This window comes from Rhincodon typus, chromosome 19 (genome assembly GCF_021869965.1).
Source record: "Rhincodon typus isolate 14 chromosome 19, sRhiTyp1.1, whole genome shotgun sequence".
Lineage (NCBI taxonomy): Eukaryota > Metazoa > Chordata > Chondrichthyes > Orectolobiformes > Rhincodontidae > Rhincodon > Rhincodon typus.
The window spans coordinates 40690511-40706173 of NC_063350.1; positions in this window are offsets into that span (position 1 = coordinate 40690511).

Genomic DNA, 15663 nt, shown 5'->3' on the forward strand with positions numbered 1-15663 from the left:
CTCAATCCTCACTCCCGAGCTCACTGCTCACTCCCTGTCTCAATCCTCACCCCTTGGGCTCACAGCTCACTCCCTGTCTCAATCCTCACTCCTGGGGCTCGCTGCTCAATCCCTGTCTCAAACATCACTCTCAGGCTCATGGCTCACCTCCCGGGCTCTTGGCTCATCCCCCAGACTCACTGCTCACTCCCTGTCTCAATCCTCACTCCCGGGCTCATGGCTCCCTCCCCAGCTCACTGCTCACACTCCATTTCATTGATCGCTGCTCAACTCATCACTCACTCTCTGGCTCACCGCTCATGGAATCCTCGCCTTACCTTTTTTGCATTTTGACCCTCAGCCAGAAATACCAGGCCCACAGTACTGCCTTGCCATATCGTTTAGGTCAGAGACAAAGTTGAGAAGACTGTTGCAGTTGTCAGCAGTCCTCAGTCTAGCCAAGAAAGAGCCTTTTGTCAGGGATCCCTGCACAGATGCCAAGGGCAGCCTCCAGAGGATTGGACATGGTGACTCTGCCACTTGAGTGGTCAGAGTCAGGACCCTCTCACAAGGGATAAGAAGCTAAAATTTGTGTAGACCGCCACCCCTCTTGATTCTTTCTACACTACTATGAGCTGTTATTCTCCTGGAATGAGAGAGAGGCAGGTATTAATGGAGAGGAAGGTTGGAGGCGCAGCTGTTTTGGTACAGATGGAGAGGGAGCACAGAGGGCATGTGGGGTTATTGGTATCAGGGGCTGGAGGTGGGTGACAGTGAGTGAGGTACGTTGTTGCAGGCAACAGTGAGTGTAGTAGAGCATGAGCCTTGTTGGGAGGTGGGTACGGTAGGAGAGTGAATATGAAGTATCGAAGAGAAGACAGTGGCATCTTCACTGGTGTAGTGGAGAAGGTCATTGATCTTCTTCCTATGGTTTTAGGTATTCCTGTAGACAGCTGAGACTGCACTATCCTGGGAGGCAATCTCAGACCAGGCTGGCATTATCTGGTGTCATGGTCTTCACTACCAGTCCTGGGGAAAGAGGTCATCCCACATCAGATCCATTCAGTCATCAGGTCCTCAAATCCCGCTCTCCAAAGCAAGGTGCCAAATTTTCCCTGACTGCCAATTCCAGGGCAAATGTCATGAACTGTGCAGAGCAGCTCTAGACTGACAGTGACTGTCCAGGTACACATCAGCTTTTTAAAGATGGCACCAGTGCCAAGGGTGCTGATCGAGGATATCCTGGCAGTGGTGAGTTCTTACAGAGGTAGTGAGTGGTAGAATAGGGCTAGAATCAGACAAGATGGGTAACATTAATATGGTGTAGATTGTTAATGAGGTGAGTTTAGTTAAATGCTGCCAGAATAATCCTTACACTCTATGGAGAGAAACCCTCTGTGACTCTTAAACAAAAAAGTAAGATTCAGCCATTATTTCCAACAGTCTATACATATGCATTGTACACATAGTCTTTACATTGTACTGGGCTCTTAATGGTACAGAGACCGTTGTTCCTGTGTCCTTTGTTGTTGCTGTTGTAACCATCATTGTTCTATTTCTGTTGTTGGTTCCGTGGACTTCTGGGTTGTGATGGTTGATGTATGTTCTGTGTATGAGATGTGTACACCTCTCCCTGATCAGCCCTTTGTAGTTAAGGTGGTCTGGTGATTAGCACTGTTGCCTCATAGTGCCAGGTACACTGGTTCGATTCTTACCCTCGGGCAACTGTTTGTGGAGTTTGCACGTTCTCCCCATGCCTGTGTGGGTTTCCTTTGGGTGCTCTGGTTTCCTCCCACAGTCTAAAGATGTGCAGTTATATGGATTGGCCATACTAAATGTGAGGATAGCGAGGAGGGTGGTGGTGGGATGCTCTTCAGAATACAGGAAAGGAGATTGGTGACTTGTTGCAATGAGAACAACCTCTCTCTCAATGCCAGCAAAGCTATAGAACTGATCATTAACTTCAGAAAGAAGGGAAGAGAACATGCCCCCATCTACATCAATGGTGCTGAGGTTGAGAGGGTGAAGAGCATCAAGTTCCTCGGAGTGACGATAAACAACAACCTGTCCTGGTTCTCCTAAGCAGATATGTCAGTCAAGAAGGCACAACAACGCCTCTTCTTCCTCAGGCAGCTCAGGAAATTTGGCAGGCTTTAAGGACCCTCACTAACTTTTATAGATGCACCATTGAAAGTGTACTGTCTGGGTGCATTACGGCCTGGTATGGCAACTGCTCTGCCCAGGACCGTAAGAAACTACAGAAGGTGGTGTGCACAGCCCAGAACATCATGGAAGCCAACCTTCCATCTATGGACCCTATTTACACAGCCCACTGCTGTGGAAAGGTGGCCAACATCATCAAAGTCCCATCACACCCTGGCAATGATCTCCTACAACCTCTTTCCTTAGATAGAGGATACAGAAGCTTGAACACAGACACCAACAGATTCAAGAACAGTTTCTTTCCTGCCATTATTAGACTGATGAATGGACTCTGTGGGTTCAAATAATGTTGATCTTGCCTCGCACATGTCCTGTGCGGTGTAACCTGCATGCCTCACTCTGCCTAAGTTTTCTTCACCCTATGATCTGTATGTCCTTGCTTACTTTGATCTGCCTGTACTGCTGGTAAACAAAGCTTTTCACTGAAGTTAGGCACACGTGACGATAAATCAATCAAAGGATCAGAACAGACTCGATGGGCAATGTCAGGAATGCCATAACAACTGAAGTGTGCCTTTAGGCATTCAATAATCTCCAGTGGTAGTCATTAAAGTCAAATGGTCCACCTCCTAATTGTCGGAATAGTAGTTTACTGTGACAAGATAATCAGTTCCAGCAACTAAAAAGTGATATAGCCCATGCTTAATCCATTGTCTCTTTGGGATGTTGTGAGTCAAAAGTGGCTGTCTAGCTTGCTTAGCTTGGTACTCATTACAAACACTGCACTGGCTGAAGTGGCCTTTGATTTTGTTGCTCATGTTTGGCCAGTAGAGCACATCTCTTGCCTTCCACAGTTTTGATGTAACTCCTTAGTGGCTTGTATTGATGTGCTTAAGTATCCTTCCTCTCAACTCCTAGGGAAACGATTCTATTTTTAAAATTCTATATGCCTTCTTGGGCTGTCAATTCATCTCTATATGCCCAATATGCTCTTATGGAAACAGATCTGTCTTGCGACATTTGGAGATTTGCATTTTGTTGGATGGATTGTCTCTCTTGAGCAAGATGCTTATCTGTTATAGTATCTCCACTGGGCTGATGGCTTCCATAATAACATGATTTGTTGCTTCATGTAGAATCTAGAAGATTTCATACCCTGTTGCAGCATCCAACACTTTTTTAAAAATTGTGAGGACTGCTCTTGATAGCATATATCTTCTTCCCTCTGTGTAAGTCACATCCAGATGATATCTCCGTAACCAGAGTAACTTTCTTAGCTGATTAAGGAAAATGCTGTGAAATGCGTTGTGGTCAGATTTGACTGTCACATTGTCACAGAATTGATGATACAGTGGACAGTGAAGAAGGTTATCAAAGAGTACAATGGGATCTTTATCAACTGGGCTATTGGGCCGAGTGTTTAATTTGTTAAATGCGAGTTGTTGCATTTTGGTAAGACAAAACAGGGCAGGACTTATATAGTTAATGGTAGGGCCCTGGGCCGTGTAATTGAACAGAGAGATTCAAGGGTGCAGGCACATAGCTCCTTAAAATTGGCATCACAGGTAGGACAGGGTAGCGAAGAAGGCATTTGGTAAGCATGCCTTCATCGGTCAGAGCATTAAGTACAGTCGTTGGGATGTTATGTCATGGCTGTACAAGACATTGGTAAGGCCACATTTGGAGTACTGCATACAATTCTGGTTGCCCTGCTATAGAAAGGAAGTCATTAAACTGGAAAGGGTGCAAAAGTAAAGGATTTACAAAGATGTTACCGAGACGGAAAGGTTTGTGCTATAAGGAGAAGCTGGGACATTTTTGCCTGAGTGTGGGAGGCTGCCAGCTGACTTTATTGGGGTTTATAAAGTCATAAGGGGCATAGATAAGGTGAATAGCCAAGGTTTTTTCCCCAGAGTAGAGAAATCCAAAATTAGTGAGCATAGGTTTAAAGTGAGAGGGGAAAGATTTAAAAGGGACCTGAAAGTCGACTTTTTCACACAGATGGTGGTGCATGGATGGAATGAACTGCCAGAGGAAATGATAGAGGTGAGTACAACTACAACATTTAAAAGACATTTGGACAGGTACATGGATAGGAAAGGTTCAGTCGGGTATGGGCCAAATGCAGGCAAATGGGACAAGATCAGTTTAGGAAACCTTGTAGGCATGGATGAGTTGGGCTGAAGAGTCTGTTTCTGTGCCGTATGACTCTAAGTAGCATTGATGAAAATATTCACAAGCAAAAACAATGGCTATGCACTCTTTCTCAATCTAGGCCTATCATCTTTCTATTTGTATTCATGCCCTGGATGCGAATAAAACCAGTTGTCCTTGCTGTAATGGGGTTGCTCCAAGTCCTGTCCTGCTGGCATTACCCTCTCATGTGTCTTCATGATATACAGCATAGTATTTCAGCACTGGCATGGCTATCACTAGCTACTTTCTTCCAGTGTGTGCTGCTTCTTGTCCTGTGCCCCACTACCACTGAACATTCTTAGCCATGGGTTTACGTAATAAATCACATTCTGACAGCAAAATAACAAAGAATTTTGTCAAATAATTCATGAATCCAACAAAACTGCTCTTACATCACTGCTACAGCTCTCATCTTTTTGAGATTAAGGTAACAACTTTTTGCTGTTAGTCCTTAGCCTACGTGTTTGACTTCAGGCATTTTTAATTGTAATTTTGAAACAACACATGGAATGCTGAAGAAACTCAGCGGCTCTGGCAGCACCTGAGGAGAGAGAAACAGAGTTAACATTTTGAATTGGGTTGACTTTTCTGAAGAACTGATATGCTTTGTAAAATATTTTTTCTCATAACTTTTCACAGAGGCAGTAAAAGGAGCCGAAGGGAACAGGTGATGTAGAGGCTCTGCAAGAGACAAAGCGCATATAAATGGTGCTGAAAGAGAAAAAGAGAACAGTATCAATGAATGTGTGAAAGCAAGAGAATGCGTCCTCTGTACTGAGAGCAAAGTAAACAAGACACAAATTAGACAAAGCTGAGTGAGGATTGGGGGTAGAGGGGGAGGAGTTAAGCAAATGAAAAAAAATATTTTCTTTATTTTTCAACCTTAGATTTAGCCAGTGAGCTCTGACTTTCAGTTGCACTAGATTTTGATCCTAGTCAGCAATTACGTCTTCCATTGTCCCCCGCACATCCATAAACTGGCAGATCATCCACTTTAGCTTCCACTCCAGGATAATCACTGACTATCTCATGCTGTTTGCCTTGATATTCTTCAGAAGAAATGGAAACAGCATGTGTCACCATCTACATCTGCCGAAGCATGTCCAGAATGTGGTTAGAAAGCTATTGCTTTCATTCAGCTTCATTTGCCAGTTGCCATCCTTTGTATGTCGGCTCGTGAAGATATCTACCTTTGCAAATTATTGCAAAAAAAATCCTTCAATATTTGGCATGGGGTATTGAGATCTTTTCAGAACTTTATTTAGATTTTTTGGGTCAATCTGCACTCTCAGCTTTCCAGATTGTTTCACAACTACCATGCTGTTAATTAGAGTCAGAAAGTGATACAGCACAGAAACAGACCCTTCAGTCCATCTCATCCATGTCTACCAGACATCCCAATCTAACCTATTCATTTTGATTTATTTTAATTCATTCTGAAGGTGTTGTCACTTTTTAGATTTTTGTCCAACTTTTCTGTGTTGAACCACTTCACACTGGTCTATGCATGTCATGATGTTGTATGATGAACCAGTATCTATCTTACACTTTATGCTAAACTAATGCTCTTCTTTTGCAGTCCTCATTCCATCAGTCACAAACCATGTCTCACCTATCAACTTGACTGAACTACCCTGTTGTATGGCGTGCAGTGACTCAATAAACTCGTCTGCTTCTATCACTCCAGTGACCATCTCTGCGTCTTTTTGGAATCGACTTATGTGTAAAAAAAAATTCAGCCTTTTGAAGTTTGAATGCTGGTTTCCCCAGGTTGGACATGCCATTTTGCATGATGTCTTCTGCAGTGTATCTGCATCCTGCCCTTTGTCTGTGATTGTTCTGCCCTGTGTGCCTGGAGTACCTGTCAGTATAATGCAAGACCTGGTTTATACCATCATGAATATGCTCTAGCTGGTGATTCACAACTACAGCACTCCTGCGGCTTCTTCACTGAGTGTAAATTTGTTTTCCCTCATAGGGTATTCTTTTGCTTTTGGATCCTCTTTTCCTAAAAGAATCTTATTTCTAATTAGTTATCCTTTAACTGTGCAGACCTGAGTTAATGATGTTAAATCTTGCTCAATGAATTCTTTTTCACTATGCTTCCTAGTATTGAATGAATACTCATCATACGCAATGTTCATTTTGGGCTGAAAGTGTGCCTTCAAAGCTTTTGAAATTTCTGCCATTTTTTTTGCTGTTTAGAGAGATTTAGGGTAAAATACATGTTGAAAACAGTCTCGTCCCACCAGTGGTAAAAGTGTAGTGATTTGTACCTGTTTCTGTTTACGCTATCAGTCCATAGCAATTGCATAATTGTGCTAGTATTCGTTAAATAATTCACAATTCTGTTACATATCCCCAGTAATTTGAACAGGAGCTAGTAGGAGAAAAACTGCAGCCATTTTCTCTTAAGCAAAGTTTTCACTGTGATTTTCATTACTTCTTTCAGAGCAGGGTAGCTAGCAGCTATGCAGCTGGCCTTTTTATTTCAACTGCGGACACTCAGATTACTGCCTCTTCTGACATCATGTTTCTAATGTACAACGCATCAGTGTATTCAATATGGAGATGTTAATGAAGTGAAGCTTAAGATGCCTGTTTACTTGGTGTAAGCCTCATGTTAGAGATCACATGACCATGGTAGACCAGGACAGAACAAAAATACATGATGGCATTTCAGTCGAAAACAGTGCTAAGAATGTCAAAAACAAATATTGCTGGAGAAACTCACCAGGTCTGACTGCATCTGTGGAGACAAAGCAGGGTTAAAGTTTCAGAAGAAGTGTCACCAGACCTGAAATATTAACTTTGCTTTCTCTCCACAGGTACTGCCAGACCTGCTGAATTTCCGGTTTTCAGCATTCACAGTTCTTTGTATTTTTTGTTTAGTGCTGAGAGAGTGCTAATCTGTGAGTTGTAGACTTGCTAGCCAAGCCGGTGTGTTTGATTGCAGACGTTTCATCACCCTGCTGGGTAATATTGTCACTGACGATGTTACCTCGCAGGGTGACGAAACATCTGCAATCAAACACACCACTCAGTGAGCAGGTCTACAACCTCATCCACAACCCAAGCCACAAATCTTCTCAAAAACTTTGAGTGCCAGTCTATCAAAGGATTGACCTTTCAAATAAGACATTAAACTGAGCATCAGGGATTCAAATGTTCCCAAGACATATTTTGAAGAAGTAGAGGGGAGTAATTGCAGCATCCAGGTCCAAATTTATCCCTTCATCAATTTCACCTATTACAGATTATCTGACCATTATCACATTGCTGTTTGTGGTAGTTAGCTGTTCTCAAATTGGCTTCTGTGTTTCTTGTGTCGTCACAGTGACTACGCTTCAAAACTAATTCATTGGCTGTAAAATGCTTTGGGAGATCTGGTATCTGTGAAAAAAAGTTATTTAAATGGAAGTCTGTCCTTTGTCACAACACACTGAGTGTGTCTTACGTTACAGTATTCACTGATTTTGATTGATAGTTGCTTGAACTTAAAACTAGAAACCTACAAGGTTTTGTGTTTTCTTTACAACATTATATTCTATGGGTCATAGTACAGTTGTCCTGGCTATAGAACAGTTAATTCATATTCACCATTTCGTACTTGAGTGTTCATTAGCATACAGATAGATACCAGCTATTGGGGCAGTTAAATCTTTGGTTGGGCTACTGATTGAGATGTCTTTTGTTCAAGGTTTACAGGTTTAAAAAATTACTTTAAGTGTCAATTCCAGGTGTTTTTCTTCCCCCAATAACACCCAAACCATCTATTATTGCTGCTTTTTGATCTTTTTGGACAGAACAAAAGTAGTAAAATTGGTCGTCAAAAAAAAGCCTGATGTCAGTGGAGGTTGGAATTGGGGAATGGGAGCCAAAGTTGTCTGGAGCCTGGATTTTATTTTTGTGTCTTGACTCTTAATCAAGTACCTTAAAAGCTAATCTCATTGTGAATTATGTCATGATAAACAGCCCAGAATACAAAATCATGTTGCATCAGACTGCTTCTGAGGATAGTGTCACTGTCATGATGACAGATCAGAACCCTGAAGGACATGTTGAACTTTTAATTCATATATATAAAAGAATATTGCAGATGTATATTCAGTGGCTGTCTGTCAGAGTCTTATGTGGACCCATCGAATGTCACAAATTTATGGAGACAAGGAAACGTCAAACAGAAAGACTAAGAAGGAACACATTGGAGAAACTTGCCTGGAGGCTGGTTGTAACATCTGCATATAGAAAATGAGGATGAACGATAATAGCTTGTAGGAGTGAGGATGGGAGGGGTGTAGTATGGGTGGTGATATAACCTGTGGTAATCATGTCCATCCTAGGATGTTCTCCCAGCCCACAAGGATACCACAAGGATTTTTTGAAACTTACAGTGGATTCTTCTGATCACTCTGTGAATGTCTATCAAGCTTGAGAAATAACAAGTTGACCCCTTTGGGTCTTACAAATGTTTAAGTTAAATGCTGTTCTGGTGGTAATAACATCACTGAGCTACAACTTCAAGAGTTAATGTTGGCACATGCCTTGAGTAGGATATTTATTCAGTTGCCTAATCTGTGAAAATCAGATATTACTGGGTGGGAATGCTATGTCCTAGCACCAGTATATGGACTGAGCCTGATTGTAATCCCTCCCATTAAGCCTGCTTGCTGGGTGAAGATTGGACTATCATTACCTAAATTATACTTATTTGAGGTAAAATATTATTATTTCTTTCCTCTCTGAATATTAACTGACCTGTCCCACATTTTTAGCATTTTCTGTTTTTTACAGAATAGAAGTAAGGTTGTCTAATCAACTCAGTGTCTTGTTGAGTCCTGAATCAAATATAATCACACAATTGCTCTGTAATATGTCAATCAATCACAGCAGTGTAGGACATCCAATTGAGGAAAGAAATGATGTACAGGCACTTTCTAAAATGTGACTGGCTAGGAAATGTCAACCTCTATGTGATAAGGTAGAACTTCCATTAGCAAGGCTAAATTCCATTCAAACTAATATTGTTCTGTGCAGTAATTTACAGCAAGTGATTGCTGATTTGTGGGAATGTTTAGACAGCTTTCCCATGACTATATCTAGAGTAATGGACTAGGAGATCTGTGGGTGGTGCAGGTGTGTGTATCCCTGCTGGGGAGTATGACAGGGTGGTCCCTGCCTATTACTCAGTTTTGGATTACAGATTTGACAGTAAATGAATTTGTCAGAACATGGGTTAATGAAGTAATCCATATATTATATTCCATTAAGTCTTAGAGAGACAGGGCCACTTTTCCCCTGACTTTCATTTGATCTAATCTTGCCAAAGGTGATATAAAATGAAATTATTTTATATTTCAATGGCTGTAATTGCTCCTATTTGACCATTGTTTATTTAAAGCTGCAGTGCCCATACATCAAAATAAAAGCATAAACCAAAGTATGTCACGTAAACTTGAAAAATGGAAACTTTAAAAAATATTATTCAACATCAGTATAAAGTGTCAGTGGGTATAGTGCATGTTGTGTAATGTTTCACAATCAATGCACCATATCAATCATGGCTATGTTAAAAAAAAAATGCTGACATTACAATAAAGCGTGTTAGCATAGCATCTGCCTAACTACTATTTGCTTCACTGATGCGTTCCACAATGACTCATTGCACCACTGCGATATCCATTCCATACACTCTATCCTGTCCTCTGAAAGTTAGTCTATTGATTTAGTGCTAATTACCACAAAATCATGGGCAGTTATGATATGCACGCATGGTACTCTCTGCATAATCATTTTCTCTCCTTGCCTCAATGTTTTGGTAAAAGTCACCTGATAACAACTTAAAAATTTTGAAAATAAATATCTTGAGGTTTTCAAATATTAACTTTTCAACCCTTGAGTTTCTAAACTATTATGTTAGTTCCTATCATTTCTGGATCAAGGACCTAAGAGAGTTAAACATTGCTGAGAATTATTTTGAGAGAAAAGAGCACCTTGTCCTTGTCTGCAAAAGTCCCAAATGATATATCATTACAGAGCTAGAAAGGACACCTGGTCTGTGCGAAATGCTCTATGATATGATACCTGCTGAACTATACCGCTGGAACAGGGCTGCTGGAAAATCCCAAATCATAGAAAATAAAAATTAGTCAAGATGCAATTAACAACTTGCACTAATTTGATGTGCCTATCAAAAATAGTCTTTTTGATTTCGCTTTGCAGAATGTTTGTGCTGACGTTTTTCTCTATTGGTTTGTGTTGCAGTCAGTTTTTAATTGCAGTCAATTATATTTTTCCTGACACAATCAACGGTTACCCTCCTGCCACCAAGACAGTGGGGCTACCCTACTCTCATCTGTCCCTTTTGTTGTGATTCTATGATTTGCTGACATGAAATGGATTTACTCAAAGACAGGGCAGGCCATGTTAATGAGGCAGTCCTCTATCATAATAGCTTCACCACAGTGAGATAGTTCATCTGGATTCTCAGTGGGAATTTAGCAAACCTTTTTTTTTAAGAACACAATTGACGGACCAGTTATCAGGCAGGGATCTGTATTCTTGAACATGTGCCAAACAAATATGGTAATGAGTTTACACACTTGTCAGATACCTAGCTAATAATAGAAAAAAGTCACATTCGGAAGTAGTTGTAACTAATCCAAGGATTCAGTTCACTTGCAGATGAACTTGCTGCTCTATGGGGTGGTGAAACAATTCCTTCACACAGTGAGTTCCTAATTATAAAAGTTATGTGTAAGCCAATGCAAGGAGTTGAGATTACAAGACAAAGGAAGCTTGTGATATCCCAGAGAGTTGCTTGAGAGAATGCTATCCATAAGGACTTGCCTGATCACCTTCTAAATGGTTTGGTGCATCACTTAGGGATTTAAAGGGGGAAGAGAATTGTAAGCAATAAGTACAGTAGTCTTAGGGGTACTGTCATATTAACATGTCTCAAAGTTAAGACTAATTGCAAGCTTTAATGTTACATATCCAATCTAAATCCAGTTAAGGATATTTGAGAAGATTTATTTTTAATAATCATGTTGCCTATGATTTTAAGTCATTTTTCATTAGCTCCCTGTTTCCATATCATTCACTTCAACCTTGAGGGTTTCCATTATTTTGTAGAAACTATTAATGTCAGTATGCATTGACCCAACTGGGTATATTTTTAGATAGAAATTACACTTAAGTTGTTTTCCTTTGAGATAAAATATTCTTTGGGGGACTTCATCAAAGGAACCTGGCTGAAGTTGCACCTATATAATTCAAAGGACAGTGAAGGTCAATCCTGCACTGGAGTTAAGTTTCTATTGCTAAGTATGCACTTGTCTTCAATTTGAGAACTTGCTTCAGAGTGAATTATTTCAATGTATTTCACATGTGGATAATTAATAATTGAATGAAATACCATCGTAAATATATGTTTGGTGATTAAGCTAATACACCAAGAAGAGAAAGCATATTTTAGGGTGGGAAGGCAATGACATTTGTCGATTCAGGGTGGTATTGTTTTCAATTTCCCACAGGTTCTGTCTCTCCCTGCAGCTCAGAATGTATTCCAAAATGTAAAGGTTATGTCGGGACAGACCAATGGTTTATATTGCAGTTACCATAGATAGTGCTGATTTAGACATTGACCAGATCCATTGATACAATATCAAACCTTGACAATCTCTTATCAGTCTTACCCATAGGTTTTTGAAAATAACTGATAAAAAAAGGAAAAAAAAGAAGGGGTGGTGGGGATCAGAGGAAATGAAAATAAAGAAGCAGTGACCTTAGATTGTTTCTGCTTTGGCAAGCCTATGTACTAGGCCTGTTTCTAACATTTGTGTTCACCAGCCTCTGCAGTTTTCCTTGGCTTAATTAAAGAGCTAAACAAACTAATTAATCATTTCAACCCATAAAAATGACAGGATTCATACGGTAGCATTCTTCACCGGCTCCAATTTGTTTTTAAATCCCCGCAGCAATTTATTTGCTGAATATGCAAGATTTCCCCCATGAAAATTACAAATTGTAGTCAAGGTTAACTGCCTAATATTCTCATTCAATATTTATTTTTTTAAAGGGAGGAAGGGTTGCTGCTGAAAGTATTTTCTTTGGTTATGAAAACTGGTTTGTTAATCAAAATGACAAGGACACTGTCCTTTTGATAATACTGTTCTTATACAACTGAATCATCGGGAATAAAAAATGAACTTTATTAATCAACAGCTCCTGATTAATTGTTACAAAGTGATAGCCATAAATTTTCCTTCATTTTAATAATCCTTGCAGAAAGCTAACAATCTCCCTTGTGATTAAGGGGCTTTTTGGGGCTAAGATTGCAGAGTAATGTCATATCAGATACTTTGACAGTGGTGAGACTATTCCATGGACAACCTTCATGCCCCTGACAGTTAAGAAATGCAGTTATCACCCACATCTGTGTAGGAATTCATCATTTCTATAGGTCTGAGACAGAATGGAAGAATTATTTTTACCTGTAAAATATCAAGGGACAGAATGTGACTCATAAGGAAACCTTTTCTCCTTTTATTTTGCATTAAATTTTTATATTTGCACTAATTTTATTTTATTTTTCACTCAAGGACTGCTAAATAATTATTAGAATGAAGAATTAAATCAAGGAAGTATCTGCTGTATCTAATTTGAGATGTTCTTCATGTCGCAGTAAATGCTGTAATGAGGAACTCATCACTGTGAAAATATCAGACCTAGCTGGTCCTTTTCTGAATTTTTTTTTAAGCATAAACTTATTTAATTAGCTAGCATTTCTTTCAGTCTTTTGTTAGTTGTTTATTTGCCTCCTCATCAGTCTTGACATACACCAATTAGTAGCATGTAATTGTTTAACCTTCTCATAGGGTGTATAAGAAAAACAGAGTGTTTGCAAGGAAACAAAACAGGAATTTTGGGCTTGTCAGATATTGCACACAAACTGTAAAGAAAACTGCTTTACATGCTGTAACTTTACACGTTCCCCCAAAAATGATTGTATAATAATGGTATAATTTTTTTTATATGACAGGAAAATTCTTTTCCTTCTAAAGTTTATTTTGTTGTGTTGGATGTAAATTTTAAGCAACGATGGACAAACACGAAATACAGTAGCGATGATGAGGCCATGGAAATCTGGAACTAAATCCAGATCACGGCAAATTTGTGTATTATTCCGTATTTCCGTTGCCTTTCAAGTCAGTATCGTACTTGCTTGGCAATGTTAGTTTCCTATTTGAGATGACCAAAAATATTTTCCCATCTTCCTAAAGCACGAGATTAGCACACAATATCTTGTATACACAAAATAACACCCCTCATAAACAAAACTGACGCTGAGTCATTCCAGGAGATCAGAGGTGTATGTCTCAAGTGTTTAAATGAAAGACAATAGTAACTGTATATTTTGTTCCCACATATTCAGATCCAGTTCCTCACTTGTATCATTGAAACAAGATACTAAGAACTTCGGGTATGATTAATACATCAGTAAGTTCCAGCCATTTCCTATTCAGGTAGACTTGTTGCCTTTCAATGAGCTTCTACTTACTGTGGATATACCTTTCAGGGAAGAGTTCTTCTTTACACCAATCCCCTGTGTATTCAAATCTAGTCCCAATGGCTCTGTTATAATGGAGATAATGTGATGTATAGGGTAACTTAATTTTTAACAGCTATGATAAATGGCCTTACTATTGCACACAGGAATTGCTTGCACAGGAATTTTCTGCTATACTTATATGACTAAATTTCATGAAAAAACACCTTCAAAAAAGCCGTGGCAAAGTCTTACAGTTTATCTTAAAGTTTATTGACTGATGTGCCACAGCCTGAGATTGAACTTTTTATCATTGTTATGGGTCAGTGACAAATTATATTTTTCTACAGAGAGCCAGGGGAGGCTCTCCTGTGATATCATTCAAATGCTACATCTGACAAGTTCAACCATCAAAATCATTTTTAAAAAATTAAACATTAGAGAACTTTTTTAAAAATTATGTTAAAACATCTTTCATTTTATTCTGCCTATGTCTGTTAACTTTTGTGAAATTTCTGTGAAACATTATCAAGTTGCAGGCTGCGAATGATCTAAATTGACACACACCAAATTATATTGACACAGCACTAAATTAATCATTGGTTCTCTATTTACTGTTATCTGGTTCCATCACTGGTCAGGTGCTGCCATCATGATTGAGTGGTTGAATAAAAAATGGAAGACAGCGGTGATGCTTTGGAAATATTCTGATTTTAATTGTGCATCTCTGGAATAGTTTTTACTGTTGTTAAAAGTATTGAGGATCAGTTGCAAGTATTGGCATCGATGCAATGCAATTTGGAGAATTTATGTATGTTCACATAGGAAAGACCAACTGCCACTGCAGGAATTGGCTTAATTAAGCCAGTTAGTTACATTGTTTGATACATATTCAATCATTCTCATGTTACAGAACACTTCATGCAATACCCTGTCTGATATCACTTCAGAAATTACATATTGGACACATTAAGATTTTTACTAAACGAATTAGTTAGAATAAACACGATTGAAAATGAGAGACCTTTGATAAACCGAAGACCAAGTTGTGAATTCCAAAATTATTTTCTTAAGGTGAACTGTCAAAATTCAGGTGGTGACTCATTGGTTATACTAGAGAAATCTGCAGATACCTCCACAGCACTTGTATGTTGGTTAACAATTTTGCCATCTCAATCTTATTGGGTTGAAATCTGCTCAAAAGGACAAGCAAATACACACTATATTCTGACAACTCAGACTTTCATGTTGCACTCTTGACAGACAGGCAGAACAATTTGATGTCACTTGAACTTCAGTGAAACTACATAATGTTAGTTTGCATGCATTGGTTCAGAAGGAGGTGTTTTGTTTTGTTTAAAATATCATAAAATAATATGTAAAGGCAATTTCTAGCAAAATACTTCAATCTGTTAATTGTTGTACTTCATTTTATAAATCCTGGTTAGATTCAGAATCAGTTACAAATTTTCTTTATCTTTAAACAATTATTTGCCTACAAGAACCGATCACTTACATCATTATAAATTTACACTTACAGTTTTTTGTAACTGGGCTCTAATTCTAAAGAGTATTGTTTGCTCAAACTTTACAGAAGAGTGTGGCATCAAGAGTGAATTGCATTTGTTTTATTTCTTATGATGTTGCTAGTGTGTTAACGTTGAACTCATAGAAGCTTGCTGATTTCAGTTGCTAATATCTGCATTTGATATAAAACCTGGGAGAAGGTGTTAGGGACTGCAAATTGTGTCAAGAAGCAAATGTTTGCAAATGTT